Below are 19999 nucleotides of genomic sequence, written 5' to 3'. Positions count from 1 at the left end.
GCTTTAGGATGACATCTGCATAAAGTTGCTTTCTTTTACTTTAAATGTAATTTTTAAGTAATCATTCTGACCACCTAAACAGAAAAAATATTGCTTGCTCCATCTGATCCTTCTCTTTTATTGCTTGAGATCTGGGATGTCCAGTCATTCTAAACAGAATTCTGATGATAAAGACCATCAGATTAGTTCTGATAATACTATAAAAATGCATCTAGGTACATCCTGATTTATCTGGCTGGTTCCTCCTATGACCTTCAGGGCTCTGCAAAGTCTATTGAGTATGATCATTTACTTTGCATTTCCCTATTTGTTTGTCAAATTAATTTGTCACTTTTTGATGTGGTTATTGGTCCCACTGTCAATGTGCAAGATAATAACCCAAGTCTAAACTCTTATGCAGTGGTGATTCGCCATTACTTTTGAAATAAAAATAATCACAGTTAAAAGGTGTATATGGAAACTATGTGAGAGTTGAGGAAATATGTCTAAGCTTAGCCAAAGATGTGAATATAATAGCATCAGAAACTCTTCAACTCTTCTCATGGGATTTTAGCATTAGTGTCGTTTGTAGTGGTACTGGTTTTGTTCCCATAATAAATCAGGAAGTTTCTCCCTACAGGAGTACTATGTTCACAGATGAAATTCTCATTAGAATGTCACCACAGTCCTTAAAGTGTTAATCCATCTTCCTTGCCCAATATAAATCATCCTAAAGTGTCAGTGTAAGATATGTGAAAAGCACTAAGTTCAACAGAATTTTTGTTTGAGATAAAGGCAAGCATTATTTCTTTCTATTGTGGGGTATTGAGTGACATTGGTGGTATTTGGTGAAGATTCAAGGCACCCTAAACCTTGAGCAACCTCTGACAACTATGATCACTTGGTTAGTATTTACTTTTTGATGAAAATGATGATACCTGTCCTATGGAAATCATAAACTGATTGAACAACAGCAACATGCATTTATATAGTACCTTTAACACAGTAAATGTTAATAATATGCAGGCTCACATCTGAGACACTGGAAGGTAGCTATCGAACCACAACCACAACACATCGCACCTAGAGTCCTAGTAAAGGAAATTTGTCATCTCAGTAATATCACCTGTCTTCACCCCTGGCTCAGCTCAGCTTCTGTTGAAACACCCATTCACATTTTAATCTCCAGATTTGACTTTTCCAACACCCTCCTGGCTGGCTTCCCATCTTCGACCGTCCCACGCTCGTCTCATCCAAAATGCTGTTCTCCATATGCTAACATGCACAAAGTCTCTTTCAGTATATTCACTATTAAAAGTTCACATCCCTTTGTGGACTCGTCCCTTCCTAACTCTGTAACCACTATCTCCACAACCCTTTCAGTGAACTAAGCATTCCTCAAATATGGCCTGTTGCTCATCCCCGTCTTCTTGTCCCCAAGCCCTACTGACGGCTGTACCTTCAGCCATCCCTACATCTCCGTTTCTCCACTCGATACCTCCTTTGAGACTGTAATTTGACCAAGCAGTGGACAATCTTCCTCAATGTCTCCTTCCTTGGCTCAATTTACGAAGTGTTTTGATACATTTTATTTTATTAGAGGTGTTATATGAATTTAAGTTGTTGTTGTTGACTTCTGCTGATTTTTCACCCAGTGCTTGGAACTGCGGCACTTTGAATCCAAAATGCAAAGGCTCTCTGCATACAGATTATGTCCACTGCAAATTCCAGAAGGAGATCCATCCAAGCAATAATTGTCTTGACAGGTTTAAAGTTTTTAAAATTCATTTACGGGCTGTGGGCATCGCTGGCTCGGCCAGAATTTCTTGCCCATCTCTAGTTGCCCTTCAGGTTGCAGCCACATATAATTGTACCTGGTAGTAGTTATTATTAAAAGCCTGATTTATGATACGGCCCTATCTATAAAAAGTGTGACGATAATATTCAGTTGGTAATCAGCTTGTGAATGTGGGAGGTGGCAGATGGTTTATCTGTGACAGAACTGTCTTGGACCAGCACTGTCCCACAGAACACCATCTATCATGGACTGACATTAATAAGCACCAGGAAAATTTCTAATTCCCAAACTATCCTGACCCGATGGCTGAAAGAGATATAAGGAAAATATGGAAGGCAGTGTGAGTTGTCACTGTAAATCATATAGAAAAATAAGTAGTGAACAGCACTCAATAAACACACAAGTTTCTTCAAATGTCCTTACAGAGTTTATTTAGCCTGATGTAGAAAGATCAGAAACAGTTCATTTTCATAAAGCATAAAAAGAGCACTTTTTGTTCAGAGTTGTGCTTGGAAAAAATCTAAATATATATTTTTTAATCATATAAATAGTTCTCTTTAATAAGTGCATCAGTTTGTTTTTCTTTATACATATCCACTTTTTTCTGTATTGTAGGTCATTATCATTGGAGAACAGTCTGACAAAAATGAGCCTTTTTTCAGGGCTTGCGTCCCAGTGGATCAACACTACAAGCAGTTTCAACTTAAAAATTCAATACAGACAGTACAGGAATGACTGTACTAAAACAAAAGGCAGTGTGTCACAAAATTATACACCAGTTAAGTTTCAGATAATGAGCAGGTTTCAACCAATAAAAAAAGTTACAATATTTTAGTGATAAACAATTTCCATTCAGTACAAGACCATAACCTTGAACAGTTCTGTTCAATGCCAGGAAATAGTTTCTCAATTTTATTTAAAAAGTAATTACTTGGTGGAAATGCAAGAAAACTTCATTTTTGTTTTGGAAGTCAGTGCATAAATATATGGCTGGCAGTTTCTCTCAATTTCCAATGTTGTTTTGCTATTTAATAGTTTACATTTATTTCTTTCATATACTGATTAAAAGATGCAATAAATAAGTACTAAATAAAAGCACGAGAAACCCTCTTTCGTGGTCTCTGCTTTCTAAACATTTACATGATATTCTTCTGAGGTGTATTAGTGGATTTTACCTGTCAATGGTTTTTGAATTATATGGAATTTTATGCCGTTGGGTACCTCAGAATAATGTGACTTTGACCTGGCTAAACTTCCTGTGATTATCGCCAGATTAGACAAAGCCAAGTTCAATCCAAAGTCTTTCTATGCCATTTAAACTGTTCAGAAGCTGGAAGCCAAAAGGTAAAACAGCATTTAGCAGGTAAATAATCTGTACAACAAAATAAGTCGAGCATTTTGTCAAAAGAACGGCCAACAGAACATGAAAGTATAGTCCCTAACAGACTTGCGTCTGAAAATTTTACATGTTCATACAGTGCTTCATGTCTTCATAATAAAAATTGAAGTGCAGTTTTTTTCTAATTCCTCTAAGGTATTCCTAAACAATGTAGCTCCCCTGCATCTGTTATGCTCCTGCACTGCCCCTCCCCCACCCCCATCCCATCTCTCCCAAGCCTTTGGGCTCCAATTAATCTGAATATACAATTGGATTTTTAAAAAAAAGAAAGTAAGAATATTTATATACAGCATGCAGCTGAGTTATAAAATATCAGAATAAGTATTAGCAGGCTATATATAGACATAATTAAATTATATGGATACATAAAGTAACTGGAGGACTACTGTTGTCAGCCATATTTAATATCTCCAGTTATTCTTACATAAAGAGAAATGTTAAAACAAGTTCCCAGAATTAACCATTTCACTGCCCCATTTTCTCTGCTGAAATGCTTCGAATATAATACAAAACTCTGTCCGTCCTGACTTAATATTTAAAATTGATTTTTGTTTACATGACCTTATTATGTTTAATTTCTTCTCAATGTTTTGAGTGGGCTAGTTGTCTTTCATTCACAAAACAACGCGCACACTGGCCATGAAATTTTATTCAGCACATAAATGTGGAAGAAAAAAACTCAAATCAGCGGGTTTTTGTAGTCCTTTTCTTTTCCAAATCTGTCTGAATTTGTGCTGGTATTATTTACATTAACACGGTGACAACCTCAGTACCTGGGGACAGGCCAATATCAGGTACAAGACGTACATAAAGATTCAGTTTCTTGAGTATGAGTAGAGGTTAATTAATCAAAAAGCCCATCCACAAGTAAATACTCTCTATAACGATTGCTGGCAGCATAATAGGAATGTTACCATCTTACTGTAGTCTTTGCACGACTGAGTCACTTCATTTTCCATCTAGGTAGTCCTGCAGTTTCTCATTTTGCATATCTGCTTTGTAACAAGCAAATAGTATTAGAAGACTTAACAGTTTGTTTGTTAGTATCTAATTCTAATCTTGAACAATTCTAATCGTGAACAACCAGAGCTCTTGGGCAGTATCCAAATCTTGTAGGAAATTCCTTTGTAACATGTTAATAATAGTCCTCCCTGTGTCTGTTTCCAGCTATTTTAATTATATTGAAACTATACCCTAGCCCTTATCGTTCCATCATGTTTAAGTCTAACAATTAAGAATCAATGTACAATTAAATAATGGAACATGGGCACCATGGTTTCAGAATCTTCTATTCAATTCTGAACAATTAGCACTTATTTTTACTTGGTTTATTTTCCAATTCAAATTTTCTCCGTTTCAGTGGAGGACTCATGGCTGGCTGCTTTGGTGGCTGACGGATTTGTTCTTTTTTTTTGAGCTGTATCTCCTTGCAACTGATGTCAAACATCCGGGTCTTATACATATGCAAATATACTATTCTTGAGAATCAGAGCTGCTCTTCACCACTTGAGTTCACAAGCTACATAATTCTGAATGACTCTACTTCAGAGTGCAGTCTTGAAATGAATTGCAGATTTCTTCCCACCTAGCACAAAGAATTCAATAGGGCTCCACATTAACCCATAAAATCACTACAGTGCAGAAGGAGGCCATTTGGCCCATCGGGTCGGCACTGACCCTCTGAAGGAGCACCCTACCTAGGCCCACTCCTCTGCCCTATCCCCGCAGCTCCGCCTAACTTGCACATCTTTGGACACTAAGGAGCAATTTAGCATGGCCAATCCACCTAACCTTTGGACATCTTTGGACAGTGGGAGGAAACCCACGCAGACACGGGGAGAACGTGCAAACTCCACACAGCCAGTCACCAAGGCTGGAACTGAACTTGGGTCCCTGGTGCCATGAGGCAGCAATGCTAACCACTGTGCCACTATGCACTAAGGTTTGCAAGAAATCTATCCTGACAGTACCTGCAATAATCCTTGCTTCCCAGGGTACCCCTGCAAAGGGTAGAGCTGCTCTCAAATCTGTGCACCAATAATAGGCCAAACTTAGTGAAATGCATTTTGCCACGTACTAAAAAATGAAATCTATGCTTGCCAATTCAGCCTTATTTCCTCTGCTGAAATTTTGAAAAGTGCATGATGGCAACTGGCAAACTGAAAATGTTGGATGAGGGTTGGAAAGGATACCCCAGCAACGGGAGACAATGTTACATACAAAGAGAAAGAACTTTAAAATGACACAGCTGGACAACGGTGTTGCTTTTAACACTAACACCCGAAGGAGTTGGGCCATTTGCAGATAATGACCGCCTGTGCTATGACCTGGCTCTTTCGATCCTAAACCAAAGGCTTTCAATCTGAAGGAGAAAATGATCGAAAGTAAAACATCCAATGTGCCCGAATTAAATTCAATTGTATTTAACTTTGCAGCAAAGGCCTTTTCAAATTGTCAGTGGCTAACACTGTTATTGAAAATTCAGTGGGGTTGATTCTTGCCAGTGGTGGCCTTTGCTTCAAATTTGATTTATTTAAAGCTGCAGTATCCCCATCAGCTTGAATCTGTGACCTGAACGTATTTGCCAAGTTTACTTTCTACTTTCAATGGTTGTATGCTTTGACATCCAAATGTGGACATAGTATCTGTGTTGGCATAGATCAAATGTTATTTGTAAACACATCTGCTGGCAACTAGGATGGAAGCCACAGCACAGACATGAGAGTGAAGTACTGGGCTAACTGGCTCTTTTCATCGCGTGCTCCTAACCATCAGCACAGGTGCAAACAGAAGCTCGCTGTCAAGCCCATTTGGTAACTCGCACCTTTTAATTTGACAATCCTAGCATCTGAATTGAAAAGTAATCACATTTTCTTGGTGGAGATGAATGTAATTAGATCCAAGGCTATGTAAAACAAAGTTCTACCGGCTTCACTGAATACTTCATTGAAATATCCTGGGTACTCTGTAGCAAAATGGTGGGCAACTGGAATCAAAAGCCTCCCGAAGTACAATTTTTATAATTTTAATCCACTTTATTTTGGAGGAAAGCCAGAAGAAATCAAACTACTGCAGCCAAATTGGCAAGCATCTGAAGGGATTTGCAATGTAAACATGGTAAACATGTGGAATGCAGGCAAAAGGCTGATCAGTTAAAAGGAGTTTTGGGGTCGATAGAGGAACATTATTTTACTTTATGGAAGTGTTACATAATGATTGTAGTTTTAATTTCTCACTTGCGTACAAATGAGGCATTCAGCTGTGTGGCATCCTTTCCAGCAGGATCGACACATGTGTCCAGCTGGATGATGTCACAGACAAAAGGAGTGAAGGAACCTTCATTTCCGCTTCAGGTTGCAACATTAAATAAGTCAAACCGCAACCGTATCATCAAAGCACTCCTTGGTCGAGTGCATCTTTCCCCCCTGCCATAAAAATATTACTTGCTTCATGCTTTTCATGTCAAAACTGCATTTTAACTGCTGTTTTTGATACCCATAAGCGAATTCCATAAGCTGCCCCGTAGCTTTTTCAGTTATTGTTACTTGCAAAGTGTAATGGATGATTGATTGATAGACGAGTGCTGACACATCAATGAAGCTATTTCGACCAGCATCTCTATCAAATGATGCGCGGGGTATATTTTCTGCCCACGCCTCATTACCTCAGAATGACATTTCTGAAACTTCATTTTCTTTTTTTTCCTTCTCCCCAAAGCATGATACTTTTATATTCTGAACCTGGCTGTGCGTGCCCTGAGAAATGCAATTTTGCTATTATGTCCGACTGGAGTTTGACTGACACAGTCCCTGGGAGGTGAATGACAGATTTTTTATGCTGGGTTTAAGAGGGCTACAGAATTTATTTTGTAATACAAAAGACTGAAAGGCTTTCCTGTCAGGCATCATTCAGTCACAACCCAGCACGAGATTCTCCTGTGCTCGTTTCGCTATGTCTAACCTCCCCAGTCTACTCCCCAGGTCTGCACAAGACACAGAACAATCAAATCCATCTGCTGTCTGCCCGCCTTGATCTTCACCAGTGGACAAGGATTTCTCTGCCCCTAAGGACTCTATCCACTCTGAATTATACAGGATAAGGAGGCGATTTCTACACTAGAAATATACAATAACTGTGCTAGTCGTCAGTTGTATTAAAGCAAAATGAGATTTGTGGCTCCAGAATTTTCAGTGATGGCTGATTTTATTGAATTTTATTGAACATGGTCACAAAGCATCATATAACCTTCAGACATAGATGTATCTAGGCTCTGTAGAGATTCAATGATAAAACTTAAAATTATATACAACGCCCAATTAAAGAATATGGATAGAAAAAAACACAACAAAGGACTGGACTAGTTGGTGGGGGAACATGTGGCAGGGGTATTGGGGAGGCAGGGGAACAGAGGGTGGGGTGTGGGGAGGGAGGAAAAGGGGGACATAAATCAGTTCAGGCAGTAGATGTAAGCAGAGTGGAGTAGAATGTCCTTGAGAAAGTGCAAGTCTTGTCCAAAGCTGATGGCGAGAAGAGCAACCCAAAAGCAAAAGAAATAATATAAAAGAAATGGCTCAGTTAATGATACCAATACAAAGATGATACTTTCCTCCTATTTAAAAAATGATTGAACCCCCCACTTTGCCACACATTTCTGTCTACCAGGTTAGCACACTGTTTGCAAGTCTCTGGCTATGGCTCTCAAATAAATGTCACTCAGTAAACTGAGCAACTGAGATAGGCACATGGTAAAAATGGTCAAGGGTGATGTGTCTTCGGGGTTTCCCCTTTCTGACTCTGGGAAGTATTTTTTTTATCTCATTGCATCACGCAACAGCTCTGCAATTATCAGGAACCCATTGTGATAAGATTGGTGGGTCTGGCTCTATTCTACCTCAGTTATATAGTGTGTTGATATTAACACAGTTTGTTGCTGGGCTGGATTATACTTTGAATTAACTCACAGCACTTTGTCATTTCAAAAGGTTATCTTCATCTATCTCTACCACTGAACACTAGATCAGGAAAAATGATATTACAACTAGCCGAAAAGTTGGATTGCACACAAACTATGATGCAATCTTATGCAGCACTCGAGTTCTGCACCTCATCTGGTCGGTGACAGTACCATATAAGAATGATCAACTGGCCTTTTTGTTCCTACTGGAGATTAGCAGACACCCATTGCAGCCCTGAGACAGCTTGAAGGTCCTGGAAGAAACAATGATCAGCCAACTCAGATACCAGCCCAGGCAAGGAGCATGGTGGAGAGTTGGGAAGCGGGGAATGGGGAGAAGGAGGAAGGAAGGAAGTCAATGGGTGGGGAGAGGAGGAAAAAGAGGCATTTGGGAGTGGGATGGGGAATAGTGATTAGCAGTGGGTCTACATTATAATGTGGAACCAAGGCGCTCTCCTAAATAATATATTTTTACAAATTCATGCAAGGGATGTGAGCTTCTCTGGCCATTGCAGCATTTTTATTACCCATCCTAATTGCCCTAGAGAAGGTGGTGGTGAGTGGCTCTCTTGAACCACTGCAGTCCATGCGGTGTAGATGCACCCACAGTGCTTTTAGGGAGGGAAAATCAGGATTTTGACCCGACGACAGTGAAGAAATGGTGATATATTTCCAAGTCAGGATGGTGAGTGGCTTGGAGGGGAACTTCCACATGGTATTGGCCTATGTGTGGTACCCTTGTTCTTCTAGATGGTGATGGTTGTGGGATTGGAAGATGGTGTCAAAGGAGTCTTGATGAGTTCCTGCAATGTAAGTTGTAGATGCTGCTACTATGTGTTGGTGGTGGAGGGAGTGAATGTTTGTGGATGGGGTGCCAATCAAGAGGGTTGCTTTGTCCTAGATGGTGTTGAGCTTCTTGAATGTTGTTGGAGCTGTGTTCATCTAGACAAGAGGAAAGTATTCCATCACACTCCTGACTTGTGCTTTGTAGATAGATGGTGTACATGCTTTGGGAGTCAGGAGATAAGTTACTTGCCACAGGAGTCTTGGCCTCTGACCTGCACTTTCAGCCACAATACTTATATGGCCGGTCCACTTAAGTTTCTGGTCAACTGTACCACCCAGAATACTGATAGTGGGGATTCAGCAAAGACTATGACATTGAATGTCAAGGGGCAAAGGTTAGATTCTCTCTTGTTGGAGATGGTGATTGCCTGGCACTTGTGTGACAGGAATGTTATGTGCCACTGTCAGCCCAAGCCTGGATATTGTACAAGTCTTGTTGCATTTGAACATGATTGCTTCAGTACAAGAAGCATATTAAAAAGGAGTCCCATTTGTTATATTTGAAAATATGACCACTGGAGGGCTTCATTCTGGAACATTCTCTACAGATTCTACATGTAATATTAGTGTAGTCCTTTCAACCCAAGTAAGTTCACCTATTGAGTAGTTATGCTATAGGAAAAACTGCCACGGTTACGTATTACATAGCTGCAACTTCTTAAATTTGTAATGAATGGACATTTTGTTTCAAAGGACTTTTAAATTATCACCAGATTTCCAGGTAATGACACTTGGGCAGAAACCTATAACGTCTGAATTATGCCTCTCAACATTTATTATTATCTGTGATCTATTAGTTAATTTGAACGCTAAAGGATGGAGGTTTTCATTCTGTTCTGGTTCCCATGGCCACATTGAGGACCCAGGTAAATTGGATTGAGGATATTGGTGCAAGAGAGTTTCACACTTCTGGGACTATCAATGGTGGGAGTAGCATGTGATGCTTCTGACACCACGTTATTTGATTCAATGTGCAATCATCAGCAGACAACTGGATTTATTCCTGTGACTACTGCATTTAATAGAAAATCTAAACCATTCACTCGGACATTTCCATATATGCTGTCAAATGAAGTCATTAGAGGCTATTTTTGTATGATTTTGGAATAGCTGGTTAAATATGATGAATTACACCGGCATTAAGCTTACCAGCTGTACCAGGTAGGAAGTAGCTGCTGGAAACATGAGGCAACAAACAATTGTTGTGCACTGATCAAGCACCACAAATGCATCATTCTATTACATGCTCCCAGCCATCAGCTGGTTTTACTGGTGACCAAACTCTTTTAATGTATAATTAATGTAAGGAGCTGTTTTGTTTGCAGATTATACTCATGGATTTCTACTTTTATTATAATTATGTGGCCTGCATTTATAAGAAATAAGTAACAAACTGAGCCTGTTGTGAATACCGTGCTTGCTCCAAGACCAGGATTCTCGAAAACAAATTGCCATTTTGAGCCAAGGAACAAAGGGCTTGTATTTAATCGACAAATCTCGTCAAATTAGACTGATTACATGATTCAGGGCCGTGTTGTGAATGGTTACTGATGTGCATAATATAACAAAAAGGTTTGTGGTTATGTTTTAATATATCAGCACACTGATACATTAGAAGCAATGGGCACCAATGTGACAAAGAGGCCATTGTCGAGACCTTTATTTCAGTATTGGTGATGGGGGGGGGTGGGAGTGGTGGTGTGGGAAAGGGGTCAGGGAGGGGTTGACTGACTGTAAATTTGTTGGCTAGATGTGATAATAAAAGACCTGGTCCAATATGGGTTAGTTATTAGTACTGACCAGATTGATGGGTGGAGAGGTTTTTAAAAAACAAAATTTAAGGGCAGCACGGTGGCGCAGTGGTTAGCACTGCTGCCTCACGGCGCCGAGGTCCCGGGTTCAATCCCGGCTCTGGGTCACTGTCCGTGTGGAGTTTGCACATTCTCCCCGTGTTTGCATAGGTTTTGCCCCAACACAAAGATGTGCAGGGTAGGTGGATTGGCCACGCTAAATTGCCCCTTAATTGGAAAAATGAATTGGGTACTCTAAATTATTTTTAAAAATAAAAAAAAATATTTAAAATACCTAAATCTTTTTTTTCCCCAATTAAGGGACAATTTAGCACGGCCAATCCACCTACTCTGCACAACTTTGGCTCTTGGGCGTGAGACCCACGCAGACACGGGAAGAATGTGACCCGGGCTAGGATCGAACCCAGGTCCTCAGCACCCTGAGGCTGATGAGAGGGTTTTTATTAAACATCCCTTTTAAAAATGTCTTGGGGCTTCTTCCATGCCAGATTACTGACTGAAAAATCTCTTAGCTATTAAATAAAGAGATCTACTTATATGAGGAGCAAACTGTCTCACATAAATAATATGAAAGCATACAATAATATTAACTACAGTAAGTATAGAAAAGAAGGAATTCGCAGAGTGGAATATTAAAATGGAATTGAAGGACATGTGCTGTCCTGGATTTACGCATGGACAAGGCAGATGAGGTTATTCCAGCCAGAAAGAAGTGGGAGTAGATTTTCAAACTGCAGCCTGAAATCTGATGCTGGCGATTGGCCATCTGTTGCACAAACCACCTGATTTTTCATGATTGGGCATTTCTAACACAGGCAACCAATCTATAGCAACCAAGGGCAATTTGAAATCTACCATGTGTTCAAACTTGGAGCGTGGGCCACAGAAAGAACATGATTTCTTTGCATGTTTATGCATTTTTGTTTGGGAATAGTTTTGAGAAGAGAAAAAGAACATCCACACTGAGCAATCCACAATGCAGAAGTTTGCATATTATTGCAAAGTTATACTGTTGCGAGAGGGCAGATTCACCGAGAGTCATGCACTGTCTCGGATCTGAAATGCTGACATGGCAGCACGGAGCGAAGTGGTGCTGAGAGCCACCCACCGCAGATCCTTCTGGTCTCATGAAAATGTGTTTCACCAAAAGGACATCAAATGTATTTAAATGAAGTGACAGGGGTAGGAAAGAAAGGGGCTCTGCACTAATTTGCAAACTCTGCGCAGCATTGGTCTGCTTTTCTTGGCCTGTGGCTGAAATTTATCCTTGAACTGCATCAGTAAAAGGAAATGAGAAATCCATTGAATAACAAGAGGTTTTTTTTAAGACATTATATTGTTAAAATGTCTCTCCTGCAACTTCAGGCCAAGCCAAAGCGCACAATCCCAACAGACAAAACTGAGAAAAGCTTAATTTGAAATGATCATTAGTAATAAAATGTGGTATAAAGTGAATACATGCCAGTGAGCATTGAAACAAAACAATCCCACTTTCTAAACAGACCTCATACCCCACTCGGAAAATTCGCATTTCATAAATGTAGGTGCCCCCGCGGGGCTTATGTTCTTCATAAACTACAGCCTGCTGATGTACATTCTCTATACCACCAGTGTTGTATCTCAGGGAAATACTATAAGCTCGGTGGGTTAACACTGACTTGTACTAGATTGATTGGTCTTCATAATAATAATAAAAAAGTCTTTGAGCATTCCAAAAATAAAAGTTGCACTAAAAAAGCTGACACATTTGTCCAGCCGTGTTGAATAAACTGAATACCTGATGTGTGTGCCTGTGGTATTTATTGAAGTCCTAGCTGCAACATCATCACTCATTTGTGACTTTGTCTCTTGTGACTTTATCAGGGATAAATGGAGATTCATTCCCTACACCTCAGGTGTCTGCCATGCATCCTGCATTATAGCTTACACTGTCTGTGGAAACAAGAATGTATCAGGATTGAACTGCAGTTGTCTGCGTTCTCATGATAAGTTTTTTTTTCTCCTTCTGCTGTAGGTTCATAGTCGGTGTGATGTAGGATGTTGGAGGAGGCCATTTTTTATATAACGACAGCAGCAGACTGATTCTCCTGGCAGCGAAAGTGTCTGTGTTAGTCCTTGTTCCTACCCACAAAAAAAGCGCTGATTCTGTGCACTCTGGCAGCAGTTGATTAACGGCGTACACGTTCTTTTTCTCTCTGGCTGGACCTCACTCACTGCTTCATCAGTCCTTTTCTTCTTAGTTAGACAGATTGATCCCTTGTGCTGTTAAGACTGCAGTGGGAAACCCAGGTGCAACACTGACGACTAAAGCACCTCCTTCATAGAGAGCGGTCTCTGGGCCACAGCCCCGATTTAGCCATAATTCAGTGTCAGCATCAGCAGTAAAGACATTAGTGTCCAATGTGATTGTATCTTTGCATTAAACTCGGGCATTAACGTTTGAAAAATTGTACCTTTTTTGCCATCAGGAGTAACCAATTGACGAAATAAGCACATCAATGTTCCCGACCATTATTCCCTACAGAAACACTTTGTTATGTGTGCTGCAGAGAAGCAGCAGGGAGTAGAGAGGCAGAGCACAGTTTATCAATGAAAATCTAATAACATCCATAAGAATCGAGCTGAAAAATCAATACTTCATTACCAAATTGTTAGTGAGAATGAAGAGTAACTGCAGGAGTTGAGTGCTCTTTGCGGTCAGAGCACCTGGAGTTCAATGTTGCAGCTGATGTGATGCAGGAGAGAGCCTGGAAAAGGATGCCTGGACTGCAGATTGTGATTATTGTTTACCTTTGCCCCTGAGGAGAAGAAAAAGGATGACATTATTACCACATTTCAACTTGCTTTCTACTTTATCCTCAACTCTCTAGACACAGGTAATTTAAAAAAAAGTTCTTTCTTAGAAGACTTGGGAGCATTTTGAAAAACCTGCTCCTGGATTCTGTGAACAGCACAGTGCCAAGTAATTTTCCTGCTTCCCATTCATCACTCGAGAATGTTTCACTGATCTAAGTTGTAAATTCATGAGGGATCTTCAAGTGAGATGAACTGAGGCTGAAGTGGCCTCACTGAAAATTAGAGGCTTTCACGGCTTTTTTCACCATAAACTGGACACTCGTCTGCAATTTAGAACTGCCGGGTTAATGTAACCAACCATGAAAGGCTGGGCCTTATCAGCTGGAGTAACTCTTTAAATTCTCAGTGCAACTCCTCCCTCACCACATGTCAAATTATCTCTTAACCCTTCAAGTGCGACTGTTGCATCTTTAAAACATGCAGTCAAACGTTATAATTTGCGATGCAAATTTTTCTGCACATTTAACTGAGGGCCCTTCTGTCTAAAATGATTATTTCTTTGCTAACTGATCTTTAGGGGCAGTTTCAGCTTGTGCACAGTTGCTAACCGACTAGCAAAAAGCTCCTCTCGTTTTTCAAATGCTGCCAGGCAATGAGTTTACGAGGGCCACTTGCTCTTGGGCATCTCATTGTCATGTTAGCAAAATATCGAACTGCAAGGGATATCGCAACCCCACCACATGTCCAGACCTGTGTATCTTCCACCAGAACGCACTGGATGGTAATCGGGATCTGGAGTTCTGGCTGCTTCATTCACTTTTTCACCCGAGGGACTGGAACGCTATTTGTAGCACCTCCGCTGTTTCACTGCAAACTCAGCATTAGACTGGAGTCCTGGGTTTGAGTGTCTCAGTATCACAACAGTGCTATTATTAACTGACCTTTAAGAGAAATCCATGACTACATTGTCTCCACTCAAGGTAGCTGTTTAAATAATACTGTATTCTGTTTCATTTTTTAAAAAACTCATGCAAAAAATATTTGGGAAGTGACAGTGCTGAACTACAGAACTACAAAGATTTTGAAACCATGGGCACAGTCTGTATTGCACCACATCTGGCAAAATGATCTTTTCATTTATAAAGCTAAACATGATCAAATACAATGAAAGAACAAGTAGTGCTCTTTTGTATACTCAACATTACTGACGCAAGTAAGCAACTGTTCCAATCCATATATGCATTTTTTCTCATTCCTGTGGAATTCCATAATAGTGATATTATAATGGCACAGTGGTGGCACACTAAAATTAATGGTTGTTCTCTCTGCATTTGCAGCTTAAAAAAATTAAGAATAAAACAGAGCAACATCATGAGTAGTCTACACAGGCCGTCCACACCTCTCTGAGCTTATAAAACAACGTTTAATTCCCTTTTGACATTGTTGTCTTGCCTCCTGAGTAATCCAGCCCTGGACGTGCCATAGGGAGGCAGCGAGTGACCTCTGGTTATTTTTATGCAACAGTGCAACTGCAATCCTGAAGACAGTTCAAGGGATTTCTTGCACAGTGAAACGTGTTGGGCGCTAGTCTATCAACAGTCTAACCTGCGCTGGTAAAGAAATCACTTTACTAGGAAAATATACTGAGCAGTAAATCAAGAAAGAGGTAGAGAAAATTGAATAAATTTGGAAACATTGCTGTGAAGACCTTTTTGGTCTTTCTCATAATTGTCAAATGCCTCTAACTTTCAATGCTTATATTTGATGCAAACAACATCAGCCTTTTCTCCCAAATATATTCAGGAGGGAGCTAAAAGGACCATTTTGTGATTCTGGCAGAACTGATGTCTCCAGTAAGTACTTCAGCCAGTTATACAAGCACACACAGCTAATGACAGGCATCACAACCCAAATTCTACAAACCTAGAGGATTAGGGATTTTCATGAAATTTCTTTCACCCTGTGTACCTTTCTTGCAAATTTCTTGTATTTTACAAAATGTAATCAAAAACCCTATTTATTAACATAAGCTCAAAACAGCAATATTATGCTTTAAATACACTCACACCCTTTTAACTACAATTCCTGATAATATATTCTTAACGTTACAGGCTCTCACAACAGCTACATAAGCAAAGAGAATGTTTGAAAATATTCAGCAATTGATATGTATAGTTCGTAAATCAGCTAATAGTGCGGCAGCTTGAGCTATCATTTATCTACCATCCCAGGAGCCAACAAATAATTTGAGTTTTCTGCCTGGTTTCCTGAATGTTTTTTTAAATCTTTGGCCATGCTACGCCAAAGAAAATCACTAGGAGGCATACGAGAGTCACCCATTGGTGCTGCTTTTTTTCTGGAAGCAGTCTGGCATCTTTCCCAACACAATAGGTGGGGGTCAGGTACCTGGATCCAAAGTGCAAATTTGCTATTGTCATTCAAAGAGAACTGCCCTCCCCCCCCATTTGCACTCAACTGTCTATCCCCTAAAGTTACACCAATGATCAACCAATGTCAGTGTATTTTGGATTAGTTCAACTGTTGCCTTAATTGAGGAAAAAAAAACCTGTAAGCAGATAGGAGGCACTGACAGTAGAATAAAGTAATTTGAGCTCAGCATGAAAGTTTGTGCTTGTGTGAATAAGGAGGAGGATTTCTCATAAAGTGACACTATTAGCCTTGTGGCATATTTTGTTAAAATGGACATTTCACCTCAGCTAAGTGAGACGCTTACCAGATTTTAAAGCAAGGGTTAGCAGAAGGCCAGGAACAGGTAGGTCGATGGCTTTCATTGCATCACTGATTATGTTTTCTCATATTTAATCAAAAATGAGCCCTTCCCAAAAATATGAAGAATAGTAATTACTGCAACAATTATGTTTCCTACTACAAGACATACCTGCAACATGGGGATATGTTTCTGCTTCACCATCTGGGCATTAACGTGGTGGAGCGAAACACCCTCTCTTATAGAAAGCTGATCGAGTCTCATCCCATTGATAAAGATCAGACGAGTTTTATAATGGGTAGGAAATCCACTCTGACACATTACTGCACGAGCAGTGAAGCTGAAAATCACCGCTGTGATGTTGCCCTACCTTTTACAGGGGACCATCTCTGCTCTACCTTGGAATACTTTAAAAAAAAGACGTTCTTTTTAAACACCAATACAAGGTAAAAGAATCGTGTTTGAAATGCTTGTCTATAAAATGTACGGGTGCCAAGACTCACTTTCTGACTCAAAAATAGCTTCAAAATCACTTTTCCTAATACCAGGAAACACTCAGAATGTTATTCTCTGGAGCTGAAGTCAGCCACATAACAACTGATTTCTTATTCTAACTTCAGAATATGAACAAAATATGGAGCGAGACAAGAAAAGGGAGGCAGTCTTGAGGTTTCTGATTTAAATTTGTGAAGCAAATCCTGGAATTCAGACTTTTGAAAGAAAAACAACCCTGAAATAGGATGTTCATAATAAAATTGTTGTTGGCACATTGGAAAAAGGAAATTCCTGAAACCTTAATATATTTGATTTCCTTCCAGTCCTCCATTCCTACTAGGCCTTTCTATGTAACTTGGTGGGAGACTTAGGGCCGCCTCACCATCACCGCCACTGCTCCAAAACAGTAAAGAACTTGTATTACAGCTACAGCCTGGGAGTAGCCACTTCATGCACAGTGGGGTACAGTCGGCTTCCAAGCATGCAGCCAACTCCACCTCTCATCCCACTGACCCCTCCAGTGCTGGTGCTGCATCTCTTCCTTTTAACATGCATGCAATCTTAACTTTGAAGGGCAAAGGAGGCGAGACAGGGCTACTCTTTACAGAAAACTGGTTGTTGGCTCCAAGTCAGATATTGATCCTGGAATCCAACACGAAGAAATCTTAGCAAAGTGTTTGCTTCTGCCTTTCTCCCATACTGGGAATGTTTCACTCTCACACAGAGCCAGGCTCAATCCACCAAGCATGCAGGAGTGTCCGGGGGGGGGGGGGGGGGGGGGGTAGAGAAAAAGACTTGCATTCATATAGTCCCTTTCACAACCTCTCTGAACTCCAAAGCACTTGACAGCTAATGGAGCAGTCACTGCTGTAATGGAAGAAATTCATTTCAATGTCAAGAGGGAGATCTAAGTGATAATTTGAAGATGCCCTCAGTCAGTTAGACAGTTTTGTTTCCAAAAATATACTTTATTCATAAAATCATCATAAACATTACAGAACATTTCGAATTGTCTTGACTGTACATTTCCATCAGAGTTACACATTCCCTTGACTTTCTTCCATTCAATATTGATAACGTTACACACATATCGCTCTTTACGTTACAATTCTTTCTTAAATATTTACATTGTCATGGTTCTTTTATACATTGGAGTGTTAATGGCCCAGACTGAGGTGGGTTTACACTGTTACCCGCCCCTCGGTGTACATTTGCTGGTAAGACCTTACACAGTGGTCTTTCCCCATTGCGCCTTGGCGGCAGCTGCCCCAAGGTGAGTGCGTCCCTCAGCACGTAGTCCTGGACCTTGGAATGTGCCAGTCTGCAACACTCGGTCGAGGACAATTCTTTGCACTGGAAGATCAGCAAGTTTCGGGCAGACCAAAGAGCATCTTTCACCGAGTTGATGACCTTCCAGCAGCAGTTGATGTTTGTCTCGGTGTGTGTCCCTGGAAACAGTCCGTAGGGCACAGAGTCCTGTGTCACAGAGCTGCTCGGGATGAACCTTGACAAGTACCACTGCATCTCTCTCCAGACCTTCTTTGCAAAGGCACATTCCACAAGGAGGTGGGTGACCGTCTCATTTCCCCCACAGCCACTCCGAGGGCAGCGTGCAACGGCGCTGAGCCTTCGGGTGTACATGAAGAATCTGACAGGGAGGGCCCTTCTCACCACCAGCCAAGCTAGGTCTTGGTGCTTGTTTGAAAGTTCTGGTGATGAGGCGTCCTGCCAGATGACTCTGACAGTCTGCTCAGGGAACCATCTAACGTCCTCCACAGTCTCCTTTTCCCTGAGGGTCTCGAGGACATTAGGTGCTGACCACTGCTTCATTGCCTTGTGGTCAAAGGTGTTTTCCTTCAAAGATGTTTCCACGAGGGACAGGTGATACGGCACGGTCCAACTACTTGGAGCGTTCCGCGGCAATGAGGCCAGGTCCATCCTTCGTAACACCGGGGACAGGTAGAACCTCAGTATGTAGTGATACTTGGTGTTTGCATATCGGGGGTCCACGCACAGCTTGATGCAGCTGCACACAAAGGTGGCCAACAGGATGAGGGAGGCGTTGGGTACGTTTCTCCCTCCCTTCTCCAGAGGTTTGTACATAGTGTCCCTTTGGACACGGTCCATCTTGGATCTCCAGATAAATTTGAAGATGGCCAATGTGACTGCTGTGGCATAGGGTAATGGGCCAGACCTGCGCTACATACAGTAACACCGAGAGTACCTCACACCTGATGACTAGGGTTTTGCCGCAATGGAGAGGGAGCGTTGCTCCCACCAGCCCAGTTTCTGTCTTACCTTGGCTATGCGCTCCTCCCAGTTTTTGGTGCACGCCCCAGCTGCTCCGAACCATATCCCCAGCACCTTCAGGTAATCTGACCTGACAGTGAAGGGGACAAAGGACCGGTCGGCCCAGTTCCCAAAGAACATGGCCTCGCTCTTGCCGCGGTTTACCTTGGCTCCTGAGGCCAGTTCAAACTGGTCGCAGGCATTCAAGAGCCTGCGTACAGACGCGGATCCGAGCAGAAGACGGCGACGTCATCCATGTACAGGGATGCCTTAACTTGCACGCCTCCACTGCCTGGGATCGTCACTCCTCTTATACCCGGTTCCTTCCTGATGGGCCCGGCAAAAGGTTCTATGCAGCACACAAACAGGGTAGAGGAGAGAGGGCAGCCCTGCTTGACTCCAGATTTGATCTGGAACTTTTCTGATTCCCACCCATTGATTGAGACTGCGCTATAGATGTTTGTGTAGAGCAGTTTGATCCAATTGCGAATTCCCTCCCCAAACTCCATTTTGGAGAGCACATCTATCATGTAGGTGTGCGATATTCTGTCAAAAGCCTTCTCCTGGTCAAGGCTGTTGAGGCAGGTGTTCACCCTCCTGTCCTGCACGTAGGCTATCAGAGATCTTCCTGCCGGGTACAGCACAGGTCTGGTCAGGGTGGATCACCGACTCCAGAGCAGACTTGACCCGATTGGCGATGACCTTGGCTAGAATTTTATAATCCACATTCAACAGTGAAATGGGTCGCCAATTTCGAATTTCTACCCTTTCCCCCTTCTGCTTGTAGATGAGGGTGATGATGCCTTTCCTCATGGATTCTGACATGCTGCCTTCCAGGAGCATACTCTCGTACACTTCCAGCAAGTCTGGGCCCATCCAGTCCCACAGAGCTGAATACAACTCA

General features: G+C 41.4%; 1 protein-coding gene across 1 annotated transcript in view; it reads right to left on the bottom strand.

Moving 5' to 3' along the window:
* Positions 1 to 2191: 2191 nt before the first annotated feature.
* Positions 2192 to 19999, bottom strand: part of tshz2 (teashirt zinc finger homeobox 2) — a 769641-nt gene continuing 751833 nt past the window's right edge. The window contains exon 3 of the mRNA XM_072514692.1: positions 2192 to 13585. The gene's annotated coding sequence lies outside the window, so the exon portion shown is untranslated. The remainder of the gene's footprint in view (positions 13586 to 19999) is intronic.

Source organism: Scyliorhinus torazame, chromosome 8 (genome assembly GCF_047496885.1).
Source record: "Scyliorhinus torazame isolate Kashiwa2021f chromosome 8, sScyTor2.1, whole genome shotgun sequence".
Lineage (NCBI taxonomy): Eukaryota > Metazoa > Chordata > Chondrichthyes > Carcharhiniformes > Scyliorhinidae > Scyliorhinus > Scyliorhinus torazame.
Note: the sequence above shows the minus strand (reverse complement) of the source record. Positions and strands in the feature narration are given on the sequence as shown.